Source organism: Polypterus senegalus, chromosome 2 (genome assembly GCF_016835505.1).
Source record: "Polypterus senegalus isolate Bchr_013 chromosome 2, ASM1683550v1, whole genome shotgun sequence".
Classification (NCBI taxonomy): Eukaryota; Metazoa; Chordata; class Cladistia; order Polypteriformes; family Polypteridae; genus Polypterus; species Polypterus senegalus.
Window position 1 is genome coordinate 42,501,782 of NC_053155.1, and position 15,723 is coordinate 42,517,504.

The window sequence follows — 15,723 nt, forward strand, 5'->3', positions numbered from 1 at the left end:
TTAAAGAAAAGAATGGCCAGTGAGGCAGTAATGACGATTTTCTCCGGCCAATCAGTGACCAGCAGAGTTTACACGTCACGTTTTGGTAACGGTTCGGCGCGCTTGGAACCTCGGCTGAGGTGGTACTAAAAAAAGGACCAGGTACCAGGTACTGTTCCCAGTGGAAAACGCCCCAAAAGTGAGCTGAACTGAACCGTGTCGTGCCGTACTGTGCAGTGGAAAAGCGCCAATTGAGGAGAATAACCTGCCCCAGTACACCATGTCACTCTCAGATCAAGGAAATGTTTTCATTTATCTAATTGGCAACCTACTTAATCCAATTCAGAGTTGTGTGGGGTCAGTTCCTAATCTTTCAGTACTTGGTGCAAGTCAGGAGGCACCAATCGATGTTAAATAAACCCAGAAAATGTGCTACAGAGAAGGAGTCTGCAATTCTCGTTTCCCTAGAAAATGGAAAAGGTGACTGATGCTTTTCACAAAGACAATAAAGAAGGGGGCAGTCATAAACCAATTTAAACAGGTGTGATATGGCAAAAGTGACCCTGAGAGCAAACATTGATATTTAAGAGGCCAGCTGCTTTGCTTGTTTTGAAGGCACTGGGACAAAAACACATATTGCCATTTCCATTCACTTAGTGAGTGTGGGTGTAAATAAGGCCTCCACATTTTAGACGGTGTAAGGAATCTCCATGGCAACGCTTAATCACTGACATTTAAGCCTGTGGCACAGATAAGATGAGCTGACTGACTTTAACCAATTTGTGACAATGCTAAATGTCTAACACGACTTCCTGCCTTTCAGAGGCAGTCTGACATGTGGGTGGCTTTTAAAAGCAGCAGTTTTTATTTCATGATCTATTGTAGTTTGCTTTACCCATTTTCTTTTATCAAACATAGACCTTTGTAATCAAAGATAGAGGTTTTAGCTCAGTCAGGGAATAAATAGCCTATTATGATGTGAATTAAAAAAGATGGAGTAGATGAAGCTTTGTCCTTTAGACTTATTATATCTCTTAAGAAGTCTACTGTCACATGTCTCAGTCTAACAGGAACCCCCACAGTGGTGGTTTATACTTCATCATCATCTTCATCTTGTTTTGTTCTTCTTTATTTTTTGCCACACTCTCAATCTGTTTGTTTCCATTTAACTGAGTGTCATTCCACTTTTCTGGCAGCCTGTTAAATTAGCAGTCCTACCGCTGAACTCTATCAACCCCCAATCAGACTAAACAGTAATTCAATTCACTAAAGAAAAGAGCACATTAACACATCAATAAAGCAATAAATAGAAATAACAGGGTTTAAATTAACCAATTAAACCCATCTCTATATATAATAATTAAGACTGAGTGTTCTGTGAATATAACATTTTTTGAAGTGCTTAATGCCCTGTCCTGAAATGCCTGCTAGAAGATAATTTCTGCAGTATGTTCTGCCCAAGATAAAACAATAAAAGAGTAAAGAAGAATGATTTCCTTTATGTTGCAGCACAGTGCATAGTATAGTTAGAACTGCAGAGAACTGAGTTCAATTTCTGACTAATCACTCTCTTTGTTTTTCACAGACATCTTGCATCATTTGTTGTGTGCTGTCTCCTCCAAATGATCCCATGCTGTTCTGGTATTTAATGCATATTTACAATAACAAGACTAATTTTCGGAATTAGTGCTGTTGCAGTGTAACCCAGCCACTGGGGATGCACAGACCAGTGTGTTTCTTTGTGCCGGTCACAAGCCTGGATAAATGGGGAGGGTTATGTCAGGAAGGGCATCTGGTGTAAAATTTTGCCAGATCAACATGCAGACAACAATACAGATTTCCATACTGGATCAATCAAGACCCAGGTTAACAACGACCGCCACCAGTACTGTAAGCCAACAGGGTACTGGTGGAAATTGGGCTACTGTTGGCCAAGAAGGAGAACAAGAGGAGAGAGACATGCCCGGAGGAAAGAGGAGAGAAGGAAAGTAAAGAGAGTGGAAGTGAGGGTAGGAACTTTGAATGTTGGCAGTATGACTGGTAAGGGTAGAGAGTTAGCAGATATGATGAAGAGAAGGAAGGTTGATATATTGTGCATGCAAGAGACTAAACGGAAAGAAAGTAATGCCAGGTGGATCAGAGGTGGTTTCAAATTGTTCTATCATGGCGTGGAGGGTAGGAGAAATGGGGTAGCAGTTATTCTGAAAGAACAGTCTGTCAAGAGTGTTTTGGAGGTGAAAAGAGTGTCAGACTGAGTACTAATTATGAAGCTGAAAATTGAAGATGTGATGATGAATGTTGTTAGTGCATATGCCCTGCAAGTTGGGTGTGAGATGGATGAGGAAGAAGATTTCTGGAGTGAGTTGGATGAAGTGATGGACAGTGTACCCAAGGGACAGAAAGTGGTGATTGGAGTGGATTTCAATGGACATGTTGGTGAAGGGAACAAGAGGAGACAAGAAGGTGATGGGTAGGTATGGTGTCCATGAGAGGAACGAAGAGGGTCAGATGATTGTGGATTTTGCAAAAAGGATGGACATGACTGTGGTGAATATGTATTTTAAGAAGAGGGAGAAACACGGTGACATAAAGAGTAGAGAAAGATGCACACAGGTAGATTACATCCTATGCAGAAGAGTCAATCTGAAGGAGATTAAAGACTGGAAAGTGTTGGCAGGGAAAAGTGCAGTTTGGCAGCATAGGATGGTCGTCTGTAGGATGACGTTGGAGATCAAGAAGAGGAAGAGAGTGAGGGCAGAGCCAAGGATCAAATGGTGGAAGTCGAAAAAGGAAGACTGCAAGGTTGAGTTTAGGGAGAAGGTAAGACAGGCACTGGGTGGCAATGAAGAGTTACAATACAGCTGGGAAGCTACAGCAGATGTACTAAGGGTGACAGAAAGAAGGGTGCTTGGTGTGACATCTGGACAGAGGAAAGAGGAAAAGGAAACCTGGTTGTGGAATGGGGAAGTACAGGAGAGTATACAGAGGAAGAGGATGATGAAGAAGAAGTGGGATAGTCAGAGAGATGCAGAAAGTAAACAAGAGTACAAGGAGATAAGGTGCAAGGTGAAGAAAGAGGTGGCGAAGGCTAAAGAAAAGGCGTATGATGAGTTGTATGAGAGGTTGGACACTAAGGAGGGAAAAAAAGACCTGTACTGATTGGCTAGATAGAGGGACTGAGCTAGGAAAGATGGGCAGCAGGTTAGGGTGATAAAGGATCAAGATGGAAATGTATTCACAAGAGAGGAGAGTGTGTTGAGCAGATGGAAAAAGTACTTTGAAAGGCTGATGAATGAAGAGAATGAGAGAGAGGTTGGATTATGTGGAGGTAGCGAACCAGGAAGTGCAACAGATTAGCAAAGAAGAAGTAAGGACAGCTATGAAGAGGATGAAGAATGGAAAGGCTGTTGGTCCAGATGACATACCTATAGAAGCATGGAGGTGTTTAGGAGAGATGGCAGTGGAGTTTTTAACCAGATTGTTTAATGGAATCTTGGAAAGTGAGAGGATGCCTGAGGAGTGGAGAAGAAGTGTACTGGTGCCGATATTTAAGAATAAGGGGGGTGTGCAGACCTGTAGTAATGACAGGGGGATAAAACTGATGAGCCACAGCATGAAGTTATGGGAAAGAGTAGTGGAAGCTAGGTTAAGAAGTGAGGTGATGATTAATGAGCAGCAGTTTGGCTTCATGCCAAGAAAGAGCACCACAGATGCAATGTTTGATGGAGAAGTATAGAGAAGGCCAAAAGGAGTTGTATTGTGTCTTTGTGAACCTGGAGAAGGCATATGACAGGGTGCTTTGAGAGGAGTTGTGGTATTGTATGAGGAAGTTGGGAGTGGCAGAGAAGTACATAAGAGTTGTACAGTATATGTACGAGGGAAGTGTGACAGTGGTAAGGTCTGCGGTAGGAGTGACAGATGCATTCAACATAGAGGTGGAATTACATCAGGGATCAGCTCTGAGCCCTTTCTTATTTGAAATGGTGATGGACAGGTTGACAGACGAGATTAGACAGGAGTCCCCTTGGACTATGATGTTTGCGGATGACATTGTGATCTGTAGCGATAGTAGGGAGCAGGTTGAGGAGACCCTGGAGAGGTGGAGATATGCTCTAGAGAGGACAGGAATACATGTGTGTAAATGAGAGGGAGGTCAGTGGAATGATGAGGATGCAGGGAGTAGAGTTGCCGAAGGTGGATGAGTTTAAATACTTGGGATCAACAGTACAGAGTAATGGGGATTGTGGAAGAGAGGTGAAAAGAGAGTGCAGGCAGGGTGGAATGGGTGGAGAAGAGTGTCAGGAGTGATTTGTGACAGACGGATATCAGCAAGAGTGAAAGGGAAGGTCTACATGATGGTAGTCAGAACCAGGTATGTTATATGGGTTGGAGACAGTGGCACTGACCAGAAAGCAGGAGACAGAGCTGGAGGTGGCAGAGTTCAAGATGTTAAGATTTGCATTGGGTGTGACGAGGATGGATAAGATTAGAAATGAGTACATTAGAGGGTCAGCTCAAGTTCAACGGTTGGGAGACAAAGTCAGAGAGGTGAGATTGTGTTGGTTTAGACATGTGCATAGGACAGATGCTATGCATACTGGGAGAAGGATGCTAAGGATAGAGCTGCCAGGCAAGAGGAAAAGAGGAAGGCCTAAGAGTAGGTTTATGGATGTGGTGAGAGAAAACATGCAGGTGATGGGTGTAACAGAGCAAGATATAGAGGACAGAACGATATGGAAGAAGATGGCAACCCCTAACAGGAACAGCCAAAAGAAGAAGAAGATTTGGACTGAAATATGGTGTGATAATAATCAAATACATTAAACTCAATACCACAAAAAAGACAAGTTATGCATGGAAATATTTGTATTGTCTAAAAAAAAATAGAGAAATACTAATCAACATATATTTAACCATTCATCTTCAGTATAATGTTGCAGAGTCTGTGTCCCTAATTAAGAAATCGCCTGGCTGTTTTTTTAGAAAATGCTCAATGAAAGATGTTGCCAGTTTGTTTCATGCTCTGTTTCTTCAGCGTATTGTGGAGGTATCTTTGCAGATGTCTTCCAGATGTGATATGAGATCTTTCACAATATGTATTATATAGAGCTTGTGCACTACTGAAGTTTTCACTGCAATGAGACATTCTTTATTAATATATTCCAGCCTCTAACTGGATATTTGTCGCTGTGGTGACTGTTAGATTAATTCGGTTATTAAGAAAAATTTGGATACAATGAATGACAAATCTCAGCTCTTCTGTATTATCTACATAATGAAGAAATTAGGAAAACCAGATTAAGACCTCCAAAGCCCCCAGGGTGTCACAAAAATATATTTACACTCTATGAACATCCATCCATCCATCCATTATCCAATCCGCTATATCCTAACTACAGGGTCACAGGGGTCTGCCCGTGCCAATCCCAGCCAACACAGGGCACAAGGCAGGAAACAAACCCCGGGCAGGAAGCCAGCCCACCAAAGCTCTATGAACATCACATATAAAGATAAATTTAGTCAGGCTAGCAGTTTCTCTTGGAGATGTGAATGAGTGGTCACTCATACATTACTTCTTTCCCCCGCAGAGATTTGAGTACAATATTTCTCATACATTTTATTGAATGTATGAGGGTGGTCCTCCTCAAAGATTGAATTGAGTAATCACTTGTATACTACAATGAGGCAAAATGATATGAGAATAAGAACAAAGTGGGAGAGACATCTAACAAAAAGTACTGGAAAGTAAGGTGAAGGGGTATGGACATGATATGAGGAAAGACAATGAATATTTGGGCAAAAGAGTGATGGGAATGGAAGTACAGGGTTAGAGAAATCAAGGGAGGTCAAAGCAAAATGGATGGATAAAGTAATAGAAGATCTGAAAGAAAAGGGCTTGACTGGTGAAGAGGTGCAGGACTGAGCTGTTTGGAGAACATCAGCCCCACATAGTAGTGAGAAAAGATGAAGAGGAGGAGGATGAAGAAGAAGAAGAGTAGAAGAAGTACCATTTAACCAATGGCTAGGACTCTTTCAAGAAACTTTAGAATCAGGCAATGAATCCTCCGAGGTACAAAGGCAGACATGGCTCACCCAAAATCAACAGCAAATAGTGTTTCAGCCATTAAGACAATATTACAACAACTTCCCTTACAACCCTTAACTTTCTGCTATTTTGAACCCTGATGGCAACTAGAAAGTGCTAGCAGTTCCTTGAGATAAGGTCTATTATTCATCTCTTGTCATCTGAATAGATTGAGCTGAAGACATGTGGACATCGAAAACTGCTTAACAGGCCAATACTGTATCTCAGCCTGCTGCAGTGACATTGTTCTGGAAAGGTTTCATTGTTAAAAATGTATCAAAGACATGCATGGTCTTATTCATTTATCATGTTAAACCTGAAATCGCCCTCAGTACAAATAAAGTAAATACTTTAAATAGACAATGACAAAGCATAAGATCTGAGACTGCGGCCTCTGTCTAATTAACATCTGATATGATATGAGAATAAGAACAAAGTATTTTGTGCCACTGTATTGTATTTTGCAGGTGGCAATGATAGATTGGCCAGCTAGCTCTGTGAAGAGGATTTCTTTAGTTCTGTTTTATGTGTTGTATTTACCCCATTTTTTGACACCCATTGCATACCCATCGTACCTGAAGGGGGGTCTCTCTCTGAATTTCCCTTCCTTAGATTTATTCCATTTTTTTCTTACCAGATTTTTTGAGAGTTCTTTCTTGTCCTCTTAGAGAGTCAATTCTGCAGGCTGTCAAAAAACATGGCCTGTTAAACCCACTGACGCATTCTTTGTGTGATTTTGGGCATAACAAGAAACAAATTGTTGTTGTAGCGTGGAAGAGCATGAGGCAACAACTGAAACTGAATAATCCTGGTATAACTTTGTTCTCACATTCACCAAGGTTCCTTTGCGGCCAGGGCCTTAAGGTGCACACCACCTAAGTTACCCTGATAGTAGATTCACCCTTGAGTTACAGAGAGACAATTACATTTCAGATAGGATTCTACTAACTTGTACTTTTTGTATCGTGATTTCTGGACCTTTTCATACCCTCAAAGTGAATAAAGTTGTCAATAATAACAGCTAATTTAATGTAGTTTAACAATTGCAACCATTTTTATTAAGTTTACGCGAGGATGTACTTTTTCCCCGTGCTCTGTCCCTTTAAATCTAGAGGAATATGTAGTGGCACATCGTTAATTGAGAGACGGAAAGGCATTATTTGTCAACAAGCAAACTGAGGGGAAACGAAACATGAAACCATATCAAGAGTAGCTGCAGATTCGTTAGACATGGGACTGATCTTGTTCTGCTGTTCCTTGAGACAGCACATAGTCCTCTGCTACTGCACTACTTAGTCTCATCTTGATCCGCTGCTAATGCAGTATTATCTCAGATACACAGTAACTGACCCCACATGTCCTATTTCTGAAAGATACAAATGTGAGGTTAAATGATGATTTTATGTGACCCAGTGTTTTATCTCTGGTGGATGGTCACTCAGTTACAGGGTGTTGCTGCCATGATTAGCTCCCATGACCCTGTAACAGAACATGGCGGTTCAGAGAGCGTTTGGATTCTCTTTTTTTAAACAGAAAAGTAGTGTTTTACAGAATAGAGAAGATCAATATTTCTTAGATCTTAACATTTATTTCAGCAAAGATGCAATCAACACTTCCGAAACCTAAAAAGCAAGTCAATTCAAATTAAAGGCCATTAATTAAGAAATTGGCTGAGACATAAACAGCAGCCAATGTGGCTTCCAGGATCTGAGCTTGACACCCCGGACTAGATGAATGGATGTCTGTGAATGTGCCATATGATGAAATGATCCAGGGTTGATTCCTACCTGCTGATTTGTTGTGCGGGCTTCATGTAAATGGAAATGAACAGCTGGATGGAAGAATAGGTCTAAACTCCATCAGTATTATGTTGCTGCAGCTCAGGAAATACAAAGTAATGTATTATAAACATCAATACCATTTAACCAATGGAGAAGGTTTATGATACCAGTGCCACATCAAGTGTTCTGGAGGTGCATGAGAGAGAAAGGAGTTCCAGAGAAGTATGTGAGGCTTGTCCAGGATTTGTATAAGGGACTGAGGACTTGGGGTAATAGCGGTGTTGGGGTAACAGTCACAATCCCAGTTAAAGGGATTCTCCTCCAGGGGTCTTCTTTAAGTCCTTACCTCTTTGACCTAATTATGGATGTGTTGAATCGTGAAAAAAAAGACTGATCCTCCTGGCGCAGGCTTTTTTGTCGATGACATTCTGTTGTGTAACAGCAGAAAAATGGAAGTAGAACGAAAACTGGAAGAATGGAGAAGGGCTTTGGAAGAGAGAGAACTGATAAATAGGAAAATGACAGAATATAGGAGGTTTAATAATGATCAAGATTCAGAAGTTAGCCTGCAGCGAGGCCTACTGAAAAGAGTGGATAGGTGTAAATATTTACAATCAATAGTAGTCCAAGATCGAGAATTAGATGCAGAGATAACCCATTGAGGGCACCGTGGATTGTAAGATGCTGTCAGGAGCATTGAGTGATCAAAGAATCAAGGATTAAAGTTAAGGTTTTTAAGACTGTGATAAGACCAGCAATGACGTATGGAGCTGAGACATGGTCAGTAAAGTAATAAGATACGTGTGGCAGAAATAAGAATGTCAAGATGGATGTGTGGAGTTACAAAAAAGGACAGAATAAGAAATGAGAGAGGTACAACAAAAGTGGGAGAGACATCTAACAAAAAGTACTGGAAAGTAAGGCGAAGGGGTATGGACATGATATGAGGAAAGACAATGAATATTTGGGCAAAAGAGTGATGGGAATGAAAGTACAGGGTTAGAGAAATCAAGGGAGGTCAAAGCAAACATGGATGGATAAAGTAATAGAAGATCTGAAAAAAAAGGGCTTGACTGGTGAAGAGGTGCAGGACTGAGCTGTTTGGAGAACATCAGCCCCACATAGTAGTGAGAAAAGATGAAGAGGAGGAGGATGAAGAAGAAGAAGAGTAGAAGAAGTACCATTTAACCAATGGCTAGGACTCTTTCAAGAAACTTTAGAATCAGGCAATGAATCCTCCAAGGTACAAAGGCAGACATGACTCACCCAAAATCAACAGCAAATAGTGTTTCAGCCATTAAGACAATATTACAACAACTTCCCTTAGAACCCTTAACTTTCTGCTATTTTGAACCCTGATGGCAACTAGAAAGTGCTAGCAGTTCCTTGAGATAAGGTCTATTATTCATCTCTTGTCATCTGAATAGATTGAGCTGAAGACATGTGGACATCGAAAACTGCTTAACAGGCCAATACTGTATCTCAGCCTGCTGCAGTGACATTGTTCTGGAAAGGTTTCATTGTTAAAAATGTATCAAAGACATGCATGGTCTTATTCATTTATCATGTTAAGCCTGAAATCGCCCTCAGTACAAATAAAGTAAATACTTTAAATAGACAATGACAAAGCATAAGATCTGAGACTGCGGCCTCTGTCTAATTAACATCTGAATCATTGAAAATTGAAAAAAGCATTTTATAACATTTGACTGAATTATGTCTTTGCTGGTAAAGAGGTTTGAACTGACGAGCTAGTATTGATTACCATTTATTTTAAACAGAGTCGAAAATACTCAGTAAATAAAGAAGAATGTTGAGCCATCTTTATGAATGAAATTCAAACATGGAAGCCCTTTATTTATGGGACCCCCAAATGCTTTGTTTAATACAGCATGGCAGACTGAAGACATTCTAACAGAAAGCTTTCTGTATTCAGATCGGTTCATTTACATATAATGACTAGAAAGCAATTCTGTCACACCAATCAGTATGCATATAAATAGTATAGTCCTGAAGAACCCCTCTTCTGTTCAGTATTATTTGAAGTCCTAAAAAAGTTCATTATTAAGAGTCATGGGTGAAAGAAATAAGACTTCTTCTATGTAAAATGTTATCATAGAACAAAATATAAAGTTAAATAAATTATCTAATTTTCTAATTTACATGTGCTGGAACAAAGGAAGTCAGGATGTCCTAGCTTAACAGATAGTTTAACAGATAGGCAGTTTCAATCACTTTTTTTTATTCATTTTTCTTACACTTTCTATAGAGAATGCCATTCCATATCATTTTTACAGGTGGGGGACAGCCGCATTAAGCTGTTTGCTCAGGGCGACAGGGTGAATCAGATGTGGGGATCAAATCATTGACTGTGTGTTTTGACGTTCTGGGCCTTGGGCACTAGGCCACACAGTATGCTGACCTAGACTGGTATAATATGGTCTAATCGCAGGACTCATGATTTCACTGTTCCAGGTGAATTTCATATTCGGTGGCTCTCGTTTTATCTCCAAGCCCTTTCACTTCCTTCCCTGAAGCAACACCTTCTCCAGTCCAAGACAAATAACTGCAAATACTGTACATTCGTCATCATCTCTGCAAAGGAACTTCAATAAAGACAAATGGAAAATTAAATAAAAAGTAAGATAAAGGATGACATAGTTTTTTATAATCACTAGCATTTTCCAAGATCTGGATACAGTAGAAATGAAATAAAATAAAGACAACTCAAACATACAAGTTATGGAATGCAGGTTTATCACTGGGTTCTCACAAACATATGGTGCAGAAGAGCAAATAAGGGACAGCTTGGTCCCAAATGGATCTCTGCACCTGTCCACCATGTCTCAAATGGCACCCACCAATGATCCCTAACACATTAAACCTTTGTAACACTGGAGTATCATCACTTTAAGGAGAAATACATACATACATGAGTTTAGTGGCTCTGCACAATTCTCTCAGAAAACCATAAACACTAAATGTCTAAACCTGCAGTTCCTTTTTTACAGAGTAGGACTGGTGTTAGGACAACACATCATCATCATTGGAATAAAGCTCAACTGTCTCACAATGGGTTAAACCCAGCTTACATTTCCTATCAGCCCATGAACAATCCAGTGCTTATCAAATGGTTCTTCACAATGATAGAGCTGACATCACAGGGCCAAAAACTAAAATCACTATGATCACTTACAGTAGACAGCACATGTCATTTATCCCTGTGATGATTGTTTCCTGATACCTCCTTTTTAAAATCCATATGGAAAATCAAGATCAAGTGAGCTTTACCCTTTGGCTTAATGAGAAAACATAAGACTAGTTATTCTCCTCTTCTTACTGACTAATTGCTAATTATGAAAGGTATACACTATGAGCTTGAGTTGCAAACTCCCAAGTGCTTTTTGAATTGGCACAAAATGGCATGTAAGTTGTTAAAGGTCATAATATCACTACTCATAAGTTATGAGATAAATTCTAACCCAATCCGAGTAGCTTACAGGTACTTGATGTTTTTTTGACATGGCACTCTATCATAAGCCTTATTTAAATCAAACAACAGTATAAGTAAGCCCTTCTGTTTTTCTCGATAGTTCTCTATGAGTTGCCTCAATGCAAATATGGCATCAGTTATTCCACTCCCTGGCATAAAACTCCTCTATGGTGATCTTTTCCCTACACCTTCCCTCTATAACTCTTTCCCAAAATATAACTATATGTGACATCAGCTTTTCCCTCTATATTTTCCATCATCCTGAATATCTCCATTCTGCATATAAATGGGTGCAATCACACGGTTCCTCCACTTCTCTGGTATTCTTGCCTGTTCATAGATCTTCTGCATTCGATCCCACAACACAGCTACTCCCTCCTCTCCTAAACCTCTGCTGGTGTTTCATCCAGTCCTGTTGCCTTCCCATTTTTCATTCTTTTCAGTGTCCCCTTTATTTCCTTTCTCCTTATTCATAGTACTACCCTTTCATTTGGGACTCCATCCCCAAATATTACCCTTGGATTTTCTTCATTCAACAGCTTTTCAAAGTACTTCTTCCATCTATTCTTGATCCTATCACGCTCAATCAAGACCACAACTTGCTCATGTTTTATTTGCTTTGTCTGATATAAAATCCTTCCCAGCCTTGTCCCTAGCCTTCTCTCTCCCTCTTTTGTCTCCAATTTTTCAAACACCTCCTCCAAAGCCTGAGCCATGGCTCTTGCTACTGCCCTCTTTGCCTTCTTATTTGTCTGCTTATATATTTCTGTGGGCGGCACGGTGGCGCAGTGGTAGCGCTGCTGCCTCGCAGTTAGGAGACCCAGGTTCGCTTCCCGGGTCCTCCCTGCGTGGAGTTTGCATGTTCTCCCCGTGTCTGCGTGGGTTTCCTCCCACAATCCAAAGATATGCAGGTTAGGTGGATTGGCGATTCTAAATTGGCCCTAGTGTGTGCTTGGTGTGTGGGTGTGTTTGTGTGCATCCTGCGGTGGGTTGGCACCCTGCCCTGGATTGGTTCGTGCCCTGTGTTGGCTGGGATTGGCTCCAGCAGACCCCCGTGACCCTGTATTCGGATTCAGTGGGTTAGAAAATGGATGGATATATTTCTGTTTTTTCCTCCCTACCTGATTGGTACCACTTTGTCTTCTTTGCCTCCTTCTTAGCCTTTATCACATCCTGGACCTCTCTGTTCCACCACCATGTTGTGACGATGTGGGTTCTGGCTCCACACTCCCTTTGCTTTTGGAAGCACATGAACCCAACACCGTCGATAATGTTACCGAGTGAGCTAGTCAGTGGAGGCAAATAAACACTTGAGCAAGGGGTGGTGCAAAAAGTGCAACAGTGCTTTTATTAAAATCAACAAAAAAACAGTGTTCCATAAATAGTGCAGATCTTCAAAATTCATTAAATAAATAATCCATAAAAAAGAACACGTGGAGGTTAAAAATCAATAAATAGAAAAAAAAACACATCCTTAAAAACGAGAGGTTAAAATCTTCTTTTAGGAAGCAGTCTTAAAACCAACAACAAATCTGGTGCTCTTCTGTTAGCGTCTCACCTGCTAATCCCGTTTGGGCATCGCAGCAGGCAAGACGCTCTCTGCAGCTGCCCTCCTGAAACACACGCACGAGACTGGAGACCTCCCGATCCCTGGCTTCAGTATGGCACTCATCCCAGTCCCGGAGAACTTGGTTTCCCACAATGGCCAGGTCGCTCACGTTGGGGATTCCCACCACCAAGTCTCCCGACTTCCGCTGCCTTTCCATGGCCTCTCTGCGGCCAGTCGCCTTCCCTGGTCACTCCTGCTACCTGATCGCTCAGCGGGAGCGACATCAACACAAACACCTGGGTGTCGGCCTAACACCCAGCTTCCATACAGCTGCCCTCGAACGCGCACTCTCCACACGCACGCACCGCCTGCTTCCACACTCCCTGTAACCTCCGTCCTTTTTCCTCATCTCCGATCGTTTCCTTTTTTTTTCTCTCTCCATTTTTTTACACCAAACGTTTCTTTTTCCCCCTAAAACCGACTCGCGCTTCTTTTTAAAATGACGAGGGCCACAGCAGCTGCAGCATTAGCCACGGGACAATCATGAATGTGGGAAGTTCATCACCTGTGCACTAGGGGAGAAACGCCACACCCTACGGATCGTCCCGAGGCCCACTATATAACGTCGCCCTCGCTAAGCCGCGAGCACATCGATTATTTGTTAAAAATGGCCTGTGCTCAGTGAGCTGTGGACCCTTAACACCACACATGTCTGTTTTTTCCCCAGGTAGTTTCCTTTATGTCGTCCTACTCAACACCTCTTCACTTGATCTCAATAAGTGTTTGCTATTCTTCTTCCACCATTTCTCCACACTCTAAAATGACTGGACTTCATCTAAAACTTTCCGCCTAAATCCTTTCTCATTCAAACTCTACCACTGTATCATTGGCACTGCATGCTCTGGTTTTATTATCCTGTGCATTCTAATCTCCCAGTCCATCACCACCACTTTATACTGCACTGTCACACTTTCTCCATTTATGACCTTGCATTTCTTTATCTCTTTAAAATGAGACCTTCTACACATTAGAAATTATATTTGACTTTTCCTTCCTCTGCTACTGTAAGTCACAACCTGATTTACTTTCTTTTCAAATTATGTGTTAACTATTACCAAATTAAATGCTATGGCAAAATCTACAATCCTCTCGCCTTCCTGTTTGCTTTCCCCTATTCCCCATCCACCATGTTCCCTTTCTATCATGTCTCTGCTGTTTCCAAGTCAAGAGGTCTAGAGGTGCATGAGGAAGAAACCAGAGAAATATGTGAGGCTTGTCCAGGGTACAGCATGTATGAGGGAGTGAGGACTCGGGTTAAAGCAGTGTTGGGGTAACTGACGAGATTTCATTTAGAGTAGTAGTCTTTACCTCTTTGATCTGTTTATGGATGTGTAGACTCATGGGATAAAAGATCAATCCCCCTGCTGGATTTAGGGTTGAAGATAAATAGGAAGAAGATAGGATATTGAGGTTTAATGTTGATCGGAATTCTGAAGTTAGCCTGCAGGGAGAGCTATTGAAAAGAGTGAATCAATTTAAATATGTACTGTAGGGTCAGTGTTAGCCCAAGATGGAAAATTAGATCAAGAGATAATCCATAGAGTGCAGTGTGAATTGAACAACTGGAAGAAGGTATCCGGAGTATTGTATGATCAAAGAATTAAGGTGAAGGTTAAAGGTAAGGTTTTTAAGACAGTTATGAAATCAGCAATGATGTATGGAGTGGAGACATTGGCAGTAAAGGGAACGCAGGAGAAGAAGTGGCAGAAATGAGAATGTTGAGATGGATGTGTGGATTTATAAAAAATGGCAGAATAAGAAATGAGACCATCAGAGGTAAAACAAAAGTGGAAGAGTGATCTAAAAAAGTAGAGGAAAGTAGTTTGAAGTGGTATGGTCATCTGATAAGGAGAGACAATGAATATGTGGGCAAAAGAATAATGGAAATGAAAGTACAGGGGAAGAAAAGGTGAGGAAGGCTGAAGTAGAGGTGGATGGATAAAATAAAAGAAGCTCTGCAGGATAAGGGGTTTGGCCAAAGAGGAGGTGCAGGACCAAGTCGTATGGAGAATTTTGATCAAGCATATCCATCACATATAGAAGTTTAAAAAGTGACAAAGAAGAAAAGTTGTTTGGGCACTGCTGGCATGAGTTTGTCAGGTGGGAGATGTCATACACGCTGATTCTGAATTTAGAATTCCATTAAGCAATCATAAAGTAACTCCATGTTTATGCTTTTTTGTGAATGTAAAATGTTTGTGGGCACATGAAAAGATGGACAGATTGATCAAGCTGTAGTAAGAGAACCATCCACTGGAGGATATTTCTTCAAAGAAACGTCGTAATTGGGTCTTCAAAGGTGAAGTACTGGCCATAAAGATCACCACATTCCATTCCAGAGCACCCAATATTAGAATTCCTGTGTTGATTTATTTTGATCTCTTTATATAGGATCATTAATTGATATGTTTTTTCATTTTCTAGACTTTAATTTTTGTTTCATATTTTAAACTTGCCATCTGATTGTCTGTCTTTTCTGGTTATGACCCTTGAATGTTTTTATTTTTTTGACCCCATCTAATCTCTTCCACTCCTGTTCATTTAAAATCTCTACCGGCTAATGCTGAGTCCATACTTTTTTGTGAATGGATCTTGGATCTTTATACCTCTTGACCTGTGATGTCTTTCTTTCCATGACCCCAAATATCACCCAAACAACCACTTAGCATTCGTCAACACTAAAGTCTCAAAATGGTGATGCAAACAGAAAACCACAAGAAAATGCAAAAAAAAATGTACTTGTAGAATTTTACTTTTTTTCTTATTGTACATTTGT